We start from the raw sequence: 15,615 nt of genomic DNA on the forward strand, positions 1-15,615 counted from the left end.
TGAATAGTTTCTACCACGAGCTGTTGATGCCCGTGATGGAATTGACGTGATAAATATGTTGTTATATACTAGTTTCATTATCAGTCAGGTTCCCAGTTGGATAGTGGGTTGGGCCAGCAAATTCACCCAAGCATAGTCCAGTTCTATGAACTAAAATCCCTGACCCTTACTTCCCTCGTAGTTTCAGTTTGGAGTTCATTGGGTTGGCTTAACGACCACTTTATCCTTTGAATTCTGCCCACAATTCTTCAACTCTTATCTTGCTGCAAAATAATTTCACTTCTTTCATGCTTATTGGTGTTGGATATTCAAGCTTGTAAGCAAGTACAACCATGTTTTTTTTGTTTTTTGTTTTACAACGATATTCTATTATAAGAGAAGGAGATTTTCTACTCTAAGGGAATGAAAGATTTGGCTGGCTCACACAATGGCCAGAACATATTGAAGTGTCTAACTCAACATAAATATAAAATGCTAGTGTTATCAATGTTAAACCTGAGGCTTTTCACTTACGAGTGAAGAAGTATATTACTAGACGGTGATAAGCTTCGATTATTCCCTTGTTTTTAATATGATTGGAGAGTACGTTCGTGAGCAACTTAACATGCACATAGATATTTACGTATCTATATCTCTTGTTGGCTTCTACCATTCAAACTCTCAGATTTACTAGAACACTGCCAATGCGCATGCTTCCGTGCTGCAAATTGCTTAGACTAATTGATGCATGTTTCTATAGGCTCAAATCCATGTCATTGTCTAAGATGTCCTTGCCGGTATTGTTAGCGTTTTTGAACAAATATTTGAGGTCTTGTGTTTTGACTCAAGCACTAGGGTTAATCATCACCGTCCATCCTCAAGTTAATGTCTAATGTTTTTTTTAACAAACGATATTATTTATTATTTATAGTTGAGGACGCGTTGGGGGGGGGGGAGGAGGCTAAGCCTCACAATGGGCTAACAATAATGTGGTACAAATTTGTCTTTGCGCAAGAATCGAACTTAAGACCTCTCACTTAAGTGAAGAGGAATATCATTAAATCGTAGTGTTAAGTGACAAGTTAATGTCTAATGTTAGTTTCCCTATCAATTGATGTAGTTTGAGTATTGACCTAGACAACCATCCAAAATAATACAAAGAAAGTAATTATCTTTTTCTCTACTCCAATTAAGATATTATAGCTTGTTGGACTTCTTTTCCACCTCCCCCTCTTATGACTTTCTCATTAGTTGGTTGTTCAATTAAGAATGTACCAATTTTAATTGGAGGAGAGACCCAATTAACTAAGCCTCCCAGTCAAACCACAAAATATATTCAAAACGAGTAAAAAACAAATGTCAACCCACTAATAAGTTGGAGAAAGTGGCATCTATTATTTGCTTTGCATTCACTTCAAGATCAAAGATACTTTGCAATGGAGCATGATGAGGGTTCTTCTGCTTTCTATAGCCCCCTATCATCGACGTGTTGTGCATAAAAGCAAGACTATTGCTGTATCTTCATTTCATACACATACAATACATACATCATATGAAACGAGTTTTTAATATTAAGTATCAATATACAGTATTGGATACATTATCGATGACAGTTGAGCTAATAATTTATTTATATCATGTTCATTGTAATGTGAGCATAGTATTGACAATCAATGGCGGACCTATTTGATGGCAAAAGTGGCAACTGCTCACTCCGACCTTGAAAAATCTCCTTACTAGATCAGATGTCCCAGTAGCAAAAATCAGGGTGGCGCAAGACTGTGATGGACAGCAGCAGCAGCTGCATATGCACGAGCATAAGGAAGGTGGGAGAAAAACTTTCTTCAAAAACCCTTGGAATTGCAGATCTTTTTTAATACGAAATCAGTAAAAACAAAAAAAAAAGGTCTTTTTCTCCTGCATTTTATGCTAATTTCATCCCGATTCACCTACTTCGCTCCAATTTGTCAAATTTCTATATGATTGATAATAGTAATGTTTAATTTAAAGAGTATATATTTTTTTGAGTAAGGTTATTCATATCATGTTTTTGTACCACATTTTTATACCACCTTAGATGGCATCTGATGTGGACAACCACATCATTTGAAAAATTTGCAAACCTAAGGAAATGAAAGAGAAAGACTCCTCGTATACCACACATCATTTAAAAAATTTGCAAAATCCAAAAAAATGAAGGAAAAATATATAAAAATATGGTATGAATAACATATTTTAACTCTCTAGAAACATATTTTAACTCTCTTTTTAGGGTCTTTGCCTTTCACCATCGTATGGTAGTGGCAAAGTGCAGTGCGGCGTGGCTCATCTTCTATCACTACTAGTACGTCTTATCACCGTTTTGTAGATTTGACTTCGTTATAAATGTTGTGATGTTATGATATTATGGTATAGTGATAGGGAAGAAAAACAATACATAAAGTGGCCAACAATTTTTGGGAGTTATTGAAACATTCCAAAATAATGGGTCGGTTCTTTCACGGAGAAAGTGCAAAATACCATCATCTATAAAAGACAAAGAGCCTCCACACCCTTAATCTTTCAAACTTCCGTTCCAGGGTCCCGTAGATCACAATATTTGCCCTACAAATGACTATATTTGTTCCCTTTTAAGTTGTATATCATGACCCACTAGAACAAAACCCTACAACTTGTAAGTACCCTGGTGGATGTTCCGAGTGAAAAATAAAAATAAAAATGGTCCATGCAGAGCACCATGCATGCAGGGGACCCCTATGGTAAAGCCACTACGGCACTGCAGCCTGTCCTTGTGAGAGAGACTGTATGCACGACACTCGATTGGTATCTTTGAATGGTTGCATGATCGATTTTTTTTTTTTTTTCTCTTTCGATACTAGTAGGGTACTTCTGGTCAGCACGGAAATGCTATTGTGCTAGTCTATCAAAAGATATGAGTCGTATTTATATGGACTAGGGTTGTGGGTGATATTTGCACTCTTCCACAGGAAGAGAGTGGAGAGTGCACGGGTGGGGCTCCACTTCATCCCTTTTTATTTATTGGAACTTTTCATTTTTTCACTTTTTAAATATAAAGATATATAGGTCATTTTGAATAATGGATGCTAATTTGTAAACAACTTATATGAAATGAATTCAAAATTATCATGGTGTTTTAATATAATAATGTAAAGTCATATAGAGAGTCTTACACATGCATATCCTTGTTTGTTATCTTATTAACCTACAATATCACGGTAACAATGAACATATTTTCTTTCATAGAGATGCCTTTCATCATCACCTCCAAATAATATGTAGCATTTTCTCACTAATTAATCATCATTTTAAATATGTACCATTCTCCTAAAATTTATAATAAACTTGGATCGATAATTGGCTGATTTTTCTGTAAGTGTTTTCAATTAAGAATCTAAAGCAATTAAATACAAGTAACTACAATTAATATCATAATCATATATATATAATTGGTTCTATGAAAACAATCAGTAAAACTTACTTGAAGAATTCATCATTCCAAGTTAGAGTCAACCTTCTCCTCTCTACAATCTCGTGTTCAGTTTTAATAGGACAAACTTTTCAATTTGAACGATAGATCATGAGAGGAGAGATCAAAACATATATATCGACAACAGTTAAAAATTTCCACCTATTAAGGAAACTATCATCCACGATGTGATTGGTTTAAAACTACTCATTCAGAGTTCTATTCCCACTAAAATATAAATAACATAATATTATTTATTTCCTAATACATGTATAATTCTATTTCTTATTTAATATAAGACAAATATGATGTGCAAACACACTCACGTGAGGCAATCTTACATTTTCTTCATGAAATCTTTTCTAAAATTTACAAAGATAAAAAAATATTAACTCTTTCTTTATAAGCTTGATTTACTTTGCCTATTCTATAAGAACTTAAATCTTTTAGACCAGTAGTTGTCTGTCCAACATCGTTTCATATCTTCTTTGCACGAGATTAAATACTAATTCTTCACTTTGATTTAATACTAATTCTTCACTTTCGTTTTTGGTTTACAGATTTCGTAGTGAAGTTGCACCTATATGTTTGTTTGTCTCTCCATGTACTAGATGCACATTGTAGCTCCCGACCAGCTTATAGTTTTGGAGTTGATCAGTTCTTGTCTATATGATTAAGGCAAAAATTAATTGATCTAGTTCAGAAGGAACAAGCTAAGCACCTTACTCTAAAAGTATCAAAAACAGACAACAACAATGGCAATGAATGTATCCATACAAGTTAAAGGTGGCTTCGGCTGCGACCACAGTACATTTGTCAATGGATAAGAATCAGGATAGCTAAAGGTACACAAAGTTCTACTGTAAATCACGAGTTTCCGGAAGTGTTTTCCAGGTGGAGACATAAACTGCGGGGTCGGGGTGGGTCATCCTCATCGATGCATGGGGACCACTTAATACAACACAACATACCATTTATATATTTTGCTCCCATATCTAGTCACTTTTGTGTTGTAGGCTGAAGTTTTTTTGTTATTCGACAGACACTTAAAGAGATTCTAAAATTTTATTTTATTTAGGGTTTTAAAAAAAGCGATCAATGTGTGTAGGAATATTTGATCAATTGTCCATGATTATTAACGGATCAGTTATCAGCACGTACTCCCAATCCGACATATCACCACTCATGTATAGGTTAAAGGTTGCCCTTTTTAGAAATAGAGTATACCGAGGATTCTCGTTGTAATTTATTTTCAGTGTAAAAATAGATTTATTTTGTTTGTTCATATTGGCCTACAAGAAGCAAATATAAAAATAAAAAATACATATATAAAAAAGGAGAAAAATGGAATCAACATACGTACCGTATGAATTGGTGTTTACAGACTTTAAAGCCATTCTTTTGCATGCCTTGCTTTGCCTAGAGCAGAAGGTCAGGTCCTCATTCCTCAATACTAGTTTTGATAAAGGCATATGCATCAATGCATGCACAATGGCCACCAACTGCATCATATATGCACTCGTCTGTCGCTATGGAAGAGATAAGGGCCACCATTACCAACTGCAATGCATGCCCTCTCTTTCTCTTTTTCTATCTGTTTATGGGAGCAGGATGGTTTTTGATAAGACGTTACAGGGAGGGAATTTTGCCACATTTAGCCACCCCTCTGGCTGGAGACTTAATTAAGCATATTATATATCTTTACTTAATCTATGTTTATACCAACTTTTTGGTGTTACTTTTTTTTTTTTTTGGCGAACTTTTTTGGTGTTACTTTTTGTTGAATTAGTTCTTTGTTGTAATGCAAACCCTACCACTAATTTCACCAATTGGGGCGGTGCGAGTTTGCCATTTTTCTCAAGTCTTTTTAAAACCCCATTGAAAAATGGTTCTTTTAGCGCATAATATGATGCACCATTGGTGGATTACATATTTAAGTTAATTAAAGTAGTTTTGAGATGACACACACGTGTCAAATCCTCAGCGTGACACAACACGTGGCATGAATTTGTTCGATTCCAACTTCCACGTTAATTAGGAGAGGCAGGGGACAATGATGGTTTTGATTGATATATTTGTTGCAGCTTCCACGTTAAACCAGCAAATAAATTTGTTGCGAAAAAAACCAATAACTATTTTCAAAGGGAATTGTTATTGACATTCTAAAAATCTCATTCTACATTTCAAATTTTTTATATTTGAAAAAAAAATATCATTATAAGGAATGTATAATGAGATTTTTAGAGTGCTAATAACACTTCCATTTTCAAAAGGTTTAAAAGATAGATATCGAGTGTTCATTTTATTGAGGAACACGTGCATGCTTGTTGAAGATAATACTAGTTTAAGGAAAGCACAAAACTTAATCCTTCCGTTTTGTACAGTGATCAATATTGTATGTAATGACGGTGAAAACTTGTTCAGCTGATGTGGCAATCTAGATGATGAGGATAAGAAGACCTAAATTTTATGTTTGAGAAAACTAATGTAAACTTCGGATGAAAAGTATGAAAGTTAGAAAACCTAAAATTTTGATCATTTGACAAGTTTAAAAGAGAAATCTCGTTGCATAGGATTCAGGAGATGACTGGATGACCGGATGACTGTTTTATGTTGTATAACCTTAATTGCCTTGTTAGCCATGATCTCTGTGGCTCCATTTTTTATTTGTAAGTCAAAACTAGTCTAAGATAATGGATCTAGCTAGGCTTACTCTGAATCTTCAAATTAGCGAAACACGCAACCACGCGTACCTTAATTAATCATTTTCAAGTTTAAACTTGTCACTATATTAAGGCATGATATTATTGTCCATATAGAGGTAATCGTTTCATGACCAAGAAACCCTAGAACTTGCTTATGCATCTGGAAACCGAGTTTCAAAGAGTCATTTACGTACCTCTCTTTATCTTTAGTCGTCAAATTAAATAAATCAAACAAAAACAATGAAAAAAAAAAATTAAACATAAGCATGTAGGAAGAGAAGAAAGTGTGTATGTCTATCATTTCCCTATTCATTCCCTTCACTACGTCAGAAATCACTTGGCTCACACCATACCGATGTTACAAGGATTAACCTTAAAGAAAGTTGACTTTGGGTATAACACTAAAAGTTAAAAGTAGGATCCGCACCTTTCGAAGCTACAAATATTATATTTAACTTTAAAATTGATTTGTCATTTAGTGCTACGTACAATTTAGTAGTTTTCTTCTTCACTTGTAAGTGAGAGGTCTTAGGTTAAATTGAACCACATTATTGCTAACCTATTGTGAGGCTAATCTCACCTCTTCCCTTTAGTGTAGATAATATCATTTGTTCAAAAAAAAAAAACTCTAAAATTGATTTAATCCCTCTGTAATGCATGAGAGTTAAAAATTCAAATTTGACTCTGTAAGCATTAAAGATATTACAACCTGCACCGCCACAATTGAAGTCACATATTGTGGATGCAAATTTCGTACACGGTTGATTTGACGAAATTCCACCTACAAGAGAACAAACACCATTAGCCTAATAAACAAATACCCTGAAAAAAAAAAGTGGAGGGTGTCCACCAAAGGACCCCTAGTGCCTAAATCAGAAAAGTAGCAGAGAGAACAATAGAACTTGAGAGAGTTCTGAGTAGTTAGTGACGATTATGGTTTCCTTTATTTGACCTGGCTATAAGCCAAAAAAAAAAAACCCTAGCAAACAGTTAGGAGGAGAGGTTGCAAAGCATATGTATTAGGTAGTCCTTGATGATGCAGGTGCAGTCCTACCAGCAAGCAATTTTGAATGTCCATGTTGGTAAGAGCACATATGCGCCTGACATCTCAGGGGGATCGCTGAGAGTCGGTGCCCTGCTACCATTAGACCGGTATGGCTTGATGGCAAGACATATTATGGGCATCCCCAGAAGCCCATAATATATGTCATAGGAGGCTCAGAAATCCATGACCCATACCATGGACTGCCCGAAGAGCTCATGACTTATTACTAGTATAAAAGCTCATTACCTTGGGCAGACTACGTCTTATTCCTTTTAGGTAATTTTGTACGCTCTACTCACGACGTCGAGAGTAAAACTATCATATTGAGCGTATTATTCACGTTTCCTTCAATTGGATGTGGTTAATTTATATCTCCACGCATGTAACTCTAACTTTTACCTTGTAGATTGGAGATAGCCATAGAAATAATGTAAAGAATTGTATGTCAATTTTTAGGCTTCAAAATGCAGTATCACCCAAAATTTTAAAATAGATTTTTTGGCATCTTCTTATTCGTTATATAAGGGGTTCAACTTTAATGCGGCCAAAGTGAGATAACAAAAATATGAAAAATAATGAAATTCTAATAGATCCTACAAATGACTATGTATTAATTATTTGGAGCATTACTTCTTTTTTTTCTTTTTTTGAAAAATGATATTTTTTACGCTAAGTAGGAGGAGGTGGATTTAGCCTCACAATGAGCTAACAATAAAGTAGAAGGGGGTGAATTTAGCCTCACAATGGGCTAACAATAAGGTGATTCAAATTTGCTTTTGGCAATAATCGAATCTAAGACTTCTCACTTACAAGTGAAGAGGAGTACCACTAAATATTGTACTAAATGGCATTGGGAGCATTATTTAAGAAAAAAAAATCCCGAAATAAGAGTAATTTTTGTACATTAATTGAAAACTTATTTCTTGCTATAGCTGTTAGCTCTCGAAAAATATTATCATGCATTATTTTCGCATGACAAATTAGTCATTTATGTCTTTGGAATCCTATCTAGTTATAAAGAAAAGAAAAGAAATAAAATAAAATAAAGTAAAGTAAATTAAAAACAAGATTTGTCAGAAGTGGGATTTGAACCCACGCCCTCGTTAGAGGACCAGAACTTGAGTCTGGCGCCTTAGACCACTCGGCCATCCTGACTATTTTATGTTTATGTTATCAGACCCATATCCAGTATATAATCTCAGATGGACATAAATTCTACTTTCCGTTTCTATACTATCAGGTACTTGTATCTCCATTCCACTTAGCACAAGAATTTCAATCGTTAAATTTCTTCTCGAAGAGATTTGGCTTTTCGCCGAATCCCACGCAATCAATCTTTGCTTCATAGTTTTATTTGACCTTGATAACGTGCGCTCAAATCTCGTACATTCAATGAATTGAAACGCCTGCAACAAAACATCCACATATTTATGAGATTGATTTTCGTTGAAGACCAAGTCTTCCACCTAATCAAAGATCAACGCATGAAATATTCTTGGAGATTGATCAGTATCTAAATATACCTACTTTTGGTTTTGGAAAGAGAGTTGCAAGTCGTGGGAATGGTTTAATCACTTGAGTTCCAAACCCGCTGCTAGTCTCTTTTATTTATGTACCTACTTTAGTTTTCGTCTTTTCATATTTTTTTAATGCAATTTACTCCCCACTATTTCATATAACATTTTAATAAAATTGAATCATGGTTGTTAGCTACCGAATATAGGTAGAACACTTTTAAAGACTTTACCAAGTTTACGAGGGTATCATCCACCAAAACCTAAAAAATTCAAGTTTAATTAGGTGTCCGAGGAACGGTGCATGTAATTTTTTTTTTCCTTTTTTTTTTTTAAAGTTCGTATAGCTATTCAACTTTTAGGATTGATTCCAAATTGATCTTAACTTTAATTTTAAAATATTTCAAATAATTACTTAACATTTTGAAAGTAGATATTTGTTAAGTTCACTAGCGTTAAGTGATGACATGGACAATTATTAAATCCAGTTTTTACCCTCAAGGCATTTATGGTGTTTTCAATCTCCAAATCGACGCATTTTAGATAAGCAAATTTATGTCTTAACTTGACTAAAAGAAGGAGTCTATTTGGGAAATTAGAGCTCCAAAGATGACGATTAGTTAAGAGCAACTTTAGTATTGGTCCACCTCATCATTTAGTGCTAGAAACATTACTTAATGTTGATAAAGTCATCACTTAACACCGGTGACCTAATAAATGTCTAATTTGTAAAACATTACATAGTTATTTGAAATATTTTAAAAGGTTAAGACTAATTTGAAATCACTCAAAATAAAATTTCGTGTTACATTTAAAATAAAGAAAAAGACAGAATAAAATAATTATGAGCTTGTAAGTTGCAACATAACACAACCTGTAATGGTAACCCAATTGGAATGTAGGGTAATCTAGGAAATATGGATACATGGTATACTAGTACCACCCGTTATAAAGACAATTATTTGCCACAAATGCATGGTGTTCATAGAGTAGTGCTAGGATGGCTAGATAGAGATATGTAGATATTATATATCAATTGGATCACAAAAAGAAGATAAGGAAAGCTGATGAGAGGAGAAGTGGGCTTCAAGCACTACGTCCAGGAAATTTGAATATGCAAAAGCTAAAAGAGTAAATATAAAAATAAATATACATATATATACATACATATATATATATATATATATATTTAAGTATCAACTAGTGACTTCGTCACAATAGTCCATCATTTTAGGAGTGAAAGATTCATAAAGGTTGTTCAATCTCTTCCTGACTATCATCGTGTAATGCACTAGCACCAGGAATCAAACCTAGAACATGTGTGGAATATGAGCTTGAAATTCGTTCCCGACCACTAGGCCACCCTTGGTGGTTTACATATATAATTTGGGAAATCATTTATATAACACTTAGGTAGCATTTATATAAATATAATTAGTGTTTCAGTCTGCACTATAATAAGACGTGTATGATGTAATTATCAACATGGGTAAAGTAATGCAATCACGTCTAAGAATAATAACTTATCTTCACAGTGTCATTGGACGGAGGCAGATTCTCTGCCCTCCCATTTCCTGTGTCCTCCTGTTTTGTGTGGTCATGGTTAAGCCACATCAACATTTTATATTTTTTTTTATAGAGATAATAAAATAAAAAGGAATAGTAATATAAAATGTTGACGTGACTTAACCGTGACCACACAAATAGGAGGGTACGGGAGGGCACGGGAAGTGGGAGGGTAGAGAATGTACCTCCGTCATTGGACATCTACAACATAACTACCAACCATTTTTTTAATACATTCTATATTATCTACACTAATTAAGGGGTGTGGGAATAGGTTAAACTTCACAATAGGCTGACCATAATAATTTGTTTCAAATGCACATTTGGCTAGAATCTAATCTAAAACCTCTCACTTACAAGAAAAGAAGAATAACACTATACTATAGTACTAAGTGGCAACCTGTAATCATAACTACCAACCATGTTACAGTAATAACTACATCATTTGTATTTCTAATTATAACCATAACTATAATCATATTATACTGTAAACGTAAGATATTATATTTAGATGCGATTGCATTGTATACATTGCCAACGTTAAATTAAATGATAACAATACTCTCTTTTTTTTAATTAAAAGGTACTGTAGAGTTTTCCTTTAAATACATCGCTACTTAAAATTGTCATCAAACGGTGGCGATGAAGGAGAGTTGCTCAAAAGAGATAACTAGTGGATGTTTTGCTCTTGGTGCTTGCTATGAAACTAATATTGTTGTTAACCATTTAGCTCGTTTTGCTTGGCATCGTATGGTTCGAAGAATCTCATGATTTTATCCAAATTTTTTTGTTTTAATCCAATTCCAATTAATCAAATTAAAAATCAACTATTTTGTAAATAATAATAATAATAATTGTTTGTAGTTTGTACCATACTTCACCAATTCTGTAACTACCGAGCACCAGTCAACTTTATACATTCAGAAACCCACACGAAGGATTCATGTTAAGGAACCTTTGCCGAAGCATAAGAGTTTCTCTTCAACTAGAAGACAAATCATAATGCGACACATGTCAACATTAGAATAAAGCTCTTAGAGTCTCACATCGACCGCGAACGAAAGCGTGTGACTCTCCTCAACTATAAAAGGAAATCATTCTCCTAAAATTATTCCCAAATGCCGTTATTGTACTTCATTCATTATTAGAACTCACTAATGATGATTATGCTTAAACCTCTCTATCATGTACACTTTACATTATTAATGAGTGCTCATCTACCCTTGTGGATGTAGCCTAACTTAGGGTGAACCACCATCTTATGGTTGCTTTCTTATCTTTATACCTCTACATATTGACCTACACTTAATGATATTTCCCTATCTCTATCCTGGATAGCCTCGCATACTCTTGGTCACAAGTGTGCGAAGCAAAATCATATTATATGGTTTATTGATGCACGAAACCGGAGGGGTCTTCGAACAACGTAAATCCGACCGTGAATCTGCAAGAAAGTAATGAACACAAGATGTATCGTGGTTCACCCCAATGTTCGAGCTACGTCCACATTGATTATTGTATTTCTCTGAGATGTTGAAGAGGGAGAGAGCCTCTGTAATGAATATCAAAGGCTTTGAGAGGGTGAGAGTCAAGCCTAAGAATTGGCCTCCTCTAATAAGGAGAGTGAGGGGTCCTTTTATAGAATAAGGGCTCCTCACTTATTACATATTTGCCCCTTCCTTTATTACATAATTACATTTAAGTCCCCCGAGTATTTATACGAGATCTAAATGTGGAGGCCCTAAATATGGTACAAACAGTAGTCTCCCAAGTCTTCAATCAAGAAAGTCTTTTGGCTGGAGACTTGAAATTCAGTCCATGTGTGGGCCGAAGTAACTAGATGTCGTCTTGAACTGATACTTGATATGAGGCGGTGCTTAAAGTGAAATAATGCTCAACTAGAAGTAGCACATGTTGCGAGGCTGCTCTGCTTGTGGCTTATGTTTCCTTGGTTGGCTCGACTTATGGCGTTGATGGTGAGGGAGTCCCTTTTATAGAATAAGGGTTCGCTCCTCAATACATAAATAATGGGCTAGAGTTGATGCTCGCGGCGAGGCGGTTGCTCAGTAGGCGGCGATGCTCACTAATGATGGTGAGTGAGTCCCTTTTATAGAATAAGGGCTCGCTCCTTAATACATGAAATAATGAGTGCTCTCTAATGAAAGTTAGGGAGTCCCTTTTATAGAATAAGGGATCACTCCTCAATACATAAATAATGGGCTAAGTCCCCCAAGTATTTTTCATGAGACCTAGTTGAGGCTCAATATATGGTACATAATGTAATCCCCCAAGTCTTTAGTCAATAGAGTCTGTTGGCTGGAGACTTCAAATTGAATCCATGTATGGGCCGAAGTGGCGGTTGTTCGGAGGCGGTATTTTGTATACCCAGCACTGAAGCTTTGTAGGTGAAGCTTTGCAAGTGAAGCTTTTGAAGTTGGAGCTTTTGTAGATGAAGCTTTGAAAGCTGGAGCTCTGTAAATGAAGTTTTCGAAGCTCAAGCTCTGTAAATGAAGCTTTCGAAGCTGATTGACATGAGTGATGTTCATGAATGTTTATGTTGATTGACATGAGTGATGCTCATGGATGTTGACATGAGTGATGCTTATGAATGTTTATGTATGATTGACATGAGTGATGCTCATGTATAATTTTGAAGTACTGGACATACTTTTGATCACCTGGTTGGTGATAATAGCGGTAGGTTGCCGAATAATTTTGGAGTACTGGGCGTACTTTTGATCACCTGGTTGGTGGTAATAGCAGCAGGCTGCCGAATAATTTTGGAGTACTGGGCGTACTTTTGATCACCTGGTTGGTGATAATAGCAGCAGGCTGCCAAATAATTTTGGAGTACTGGGCGTACTTTTGATCACCTAGTTGGTGGTAATAGCGGCAGGCTGCCGAATAATTTTTTATAGTACTGGACGTACTTTTGATCACCTGGTTGGTGATAATAGCAGTAGGCTGCTGAATAATTTTTTGTAGTATTGGACGTACTTTTGATCACCTGGTTGGTGATAATAGAGGGCCTGACTCTATTGGGCATATGGGACTTCGCCATCCACATAACATTCCAGCCCATTATTTTGGGCTTGCCGTTTTTTTTTTAATTACCCTCTGATGGGGTTATACAGATGTCTCCGAAAGATAAGAAAAATAAATTAAATCATTCAAAAACAAATCCAACCCTCTGCTCAATGGGTCACACCCATAATTCTTTTTGCTGCATGTCATCACCAACGTAATTATGTCTGCTTCTTTTTATCTTATTTTGCTTTCTGCTTTTACTTTCTGCTTTTTCTTTTTCTTTTCTCTTTTGCAGATGGCAGACAAAGAATGATTAATATAATTAATAATAAGAAAAGAATCTTATCTTTTGCTTTTCTTGATCTCCCCGCTTCTTCTCTGTCCACCCATGTTGCTTTGCAAGGGCGAGAAAAACTTACACCATAGAAAGAGATAGCTTCCTCACTGAGTAGATTATAACCAAACTTCTTAGCTAAGTCACCAATGCATAAATGAGTATCCTCCATGTGGGTTCGACCCCCAAGATCAGACCACTCTCCTGACCTGAGGGCAGGAACAAAGTTGAACAGGCATTGCTTTTTGTTTGCAACCACTGTTCCCTCACCTATGCTTTCAAGTTGAAACGAAATGAGCATATTTTTCTGGGTACTTGAGCTTGACCTCAGGTGCGAAGGCACATACGACATTATTTCGCGATGAGTTTTCTCGGGAATCAGAGAAAGTGTTTGATTTTAAGGCGACGAAGACTAAAGTGGAATGAGTGAGCATTTGGAAAACGAGGATTCGATGAAGAATTGTGGGCAGGTTTTATCCAAGCTGATAAAGCAGAATTACGTTGGATCTTCAACGGGCCGGTTGATGTAATTACGTTGGGCCTTCAACAGGCCGCTGATAAAGCAGAAGTACACCTGGATCTTTAACATACCGCAATGGCACTGTCATTTGTAACTTGGTCAACAGCAGAGTGAGGGAAACGACGGCTGACGGGGTTGCAGTTGTAGACGCGGAAGCCGGAGTTCGTGGCGACGGAGAAGCAGCAGTGGTCCTGGTTGAAAGACAGGTGGAGGAGCTTGGGGTTTTGTTTCGGGATCGTGTGGGTGGAGAGAGAGCGGGAGTCATCGGGTTCGGAATCGGAGGCCAAATTGGGAGGTTGCTCTAACTGCGACTACGCCATGTGGGGAATTCATGAATGCCTCTATGGCCATGCAAAATCTCTCGAGCACTACCATAACGCATTTATGAAAACAAACAACCCTTAACCCCTTCAAATCATGAAACCCCGTTTTATTATCTTTTATTTTTTTCCTCCTCTCTGCAATTTTTCTTCTTGCTTTGGTATTGTAGGGTGTTTGGGGAGCCAGATTTTCTTTTCTCGCCGTTCTCTTTTATTTCCTCGAAAAGTCGGTTGTTTGGATTGGAAGGAAATAACAGAGAGAAAAGAAAAAAATATGGGATCTGGGATTTGGTGTTGTTGCAGGTGATCATATCTTTCTCTCGTGTAGGATATGGGAAAGCTTTGGTTTGCAGATTCACGGCGGAGGTGAAAAAATGAAAAAGAACCAACACAACTTTTCGTGCCATTTCCCACAGACGGTGCCAAATGTTGATGCACAAAACCGGAGGGGTCTTGGAACAACGTAAATCCGACCGTGAATCTGCAAGAAAGTAATGAACACAAGATGTATCATGGTTCACCCCAATGTTCGGACTACGTCCACACTGATTATTGTATTTCTCTGAGATGTTGAAGAGGGAGAGAGCCTCTGTAATGAATATCAGAGGCTTTGAGAGGGTGAGAGTCAGGCCTAAGAATTGGCCTCCTCTAATGAGGAGAGTGAGGGGTCCTTTTATAGAATAAGGGCTCCTCACTTATTACATATTTGCCCCTTCCTTTATTACATAATTACATTTAAGTCCCCCGAGTATTTATACGAGATCTAAATACGGAGGCCCTAAGTATGGTACAAACATGGTTCATTTGAACCTTCACAATTACAAAACATAGATAGCCCACATACTCTTGCTCACAAGTCTGCGAAGCATAATCATATTATATGGTTCATTCGAGCTTTCAAGAACTACAACATGTAGATAGCCTCACACTCTTGCTCACAACTGTGTGAAGCAAAATTAACTTATGAGGTCCTATGTTAGCTTCCACCACCTTCACATGAAATCAAGCTAGGTAAGTGCAAAGCTTCATACACTCATGAAGGGGGGAAGCTACAAGTGTGAAGCTTCACACACCCATGTAGGGGGAGCTACAAGTGCAAAGCTCCACATATATATGAA

At 36.1% G+C, this 15,615-nt stretch overlaps 1 non-coding gene across 1 annotated transcript; it reads right to left on the reverse strand.

Moving 5' to 3' along the window:
* Nucleotides 1–8,287: 8,287 nt before the first annotated feature.
* TRNAL-CAA (transfer RNA leucine (anticodon CAA)) lies at nucleotides 8,288–8,371 on the reverse strand. Its single transcript has one exon. It is a non-coding gene; the product is annotated as a tRNA-Leu (tRNA).
* Between the last annotated feature and the right edge of the window lie 7,244 nt (nucleotides 8,372–15,615).

The sequence above is a fragment of the Malus sylvestris genome, chromosome 15 (assembly GCF_916048215.2).
Source record: "Malus sylvestris chromosome 15, drMalSylv7.2, whole genome shotgun sequence".
Classification (NCBI taxonomy): Eukaryota; Viridiplantae; Streptophyta; class Magnoliopsida; order Rosales; family Rosaceae; genus Malus; species Malus sylvestris.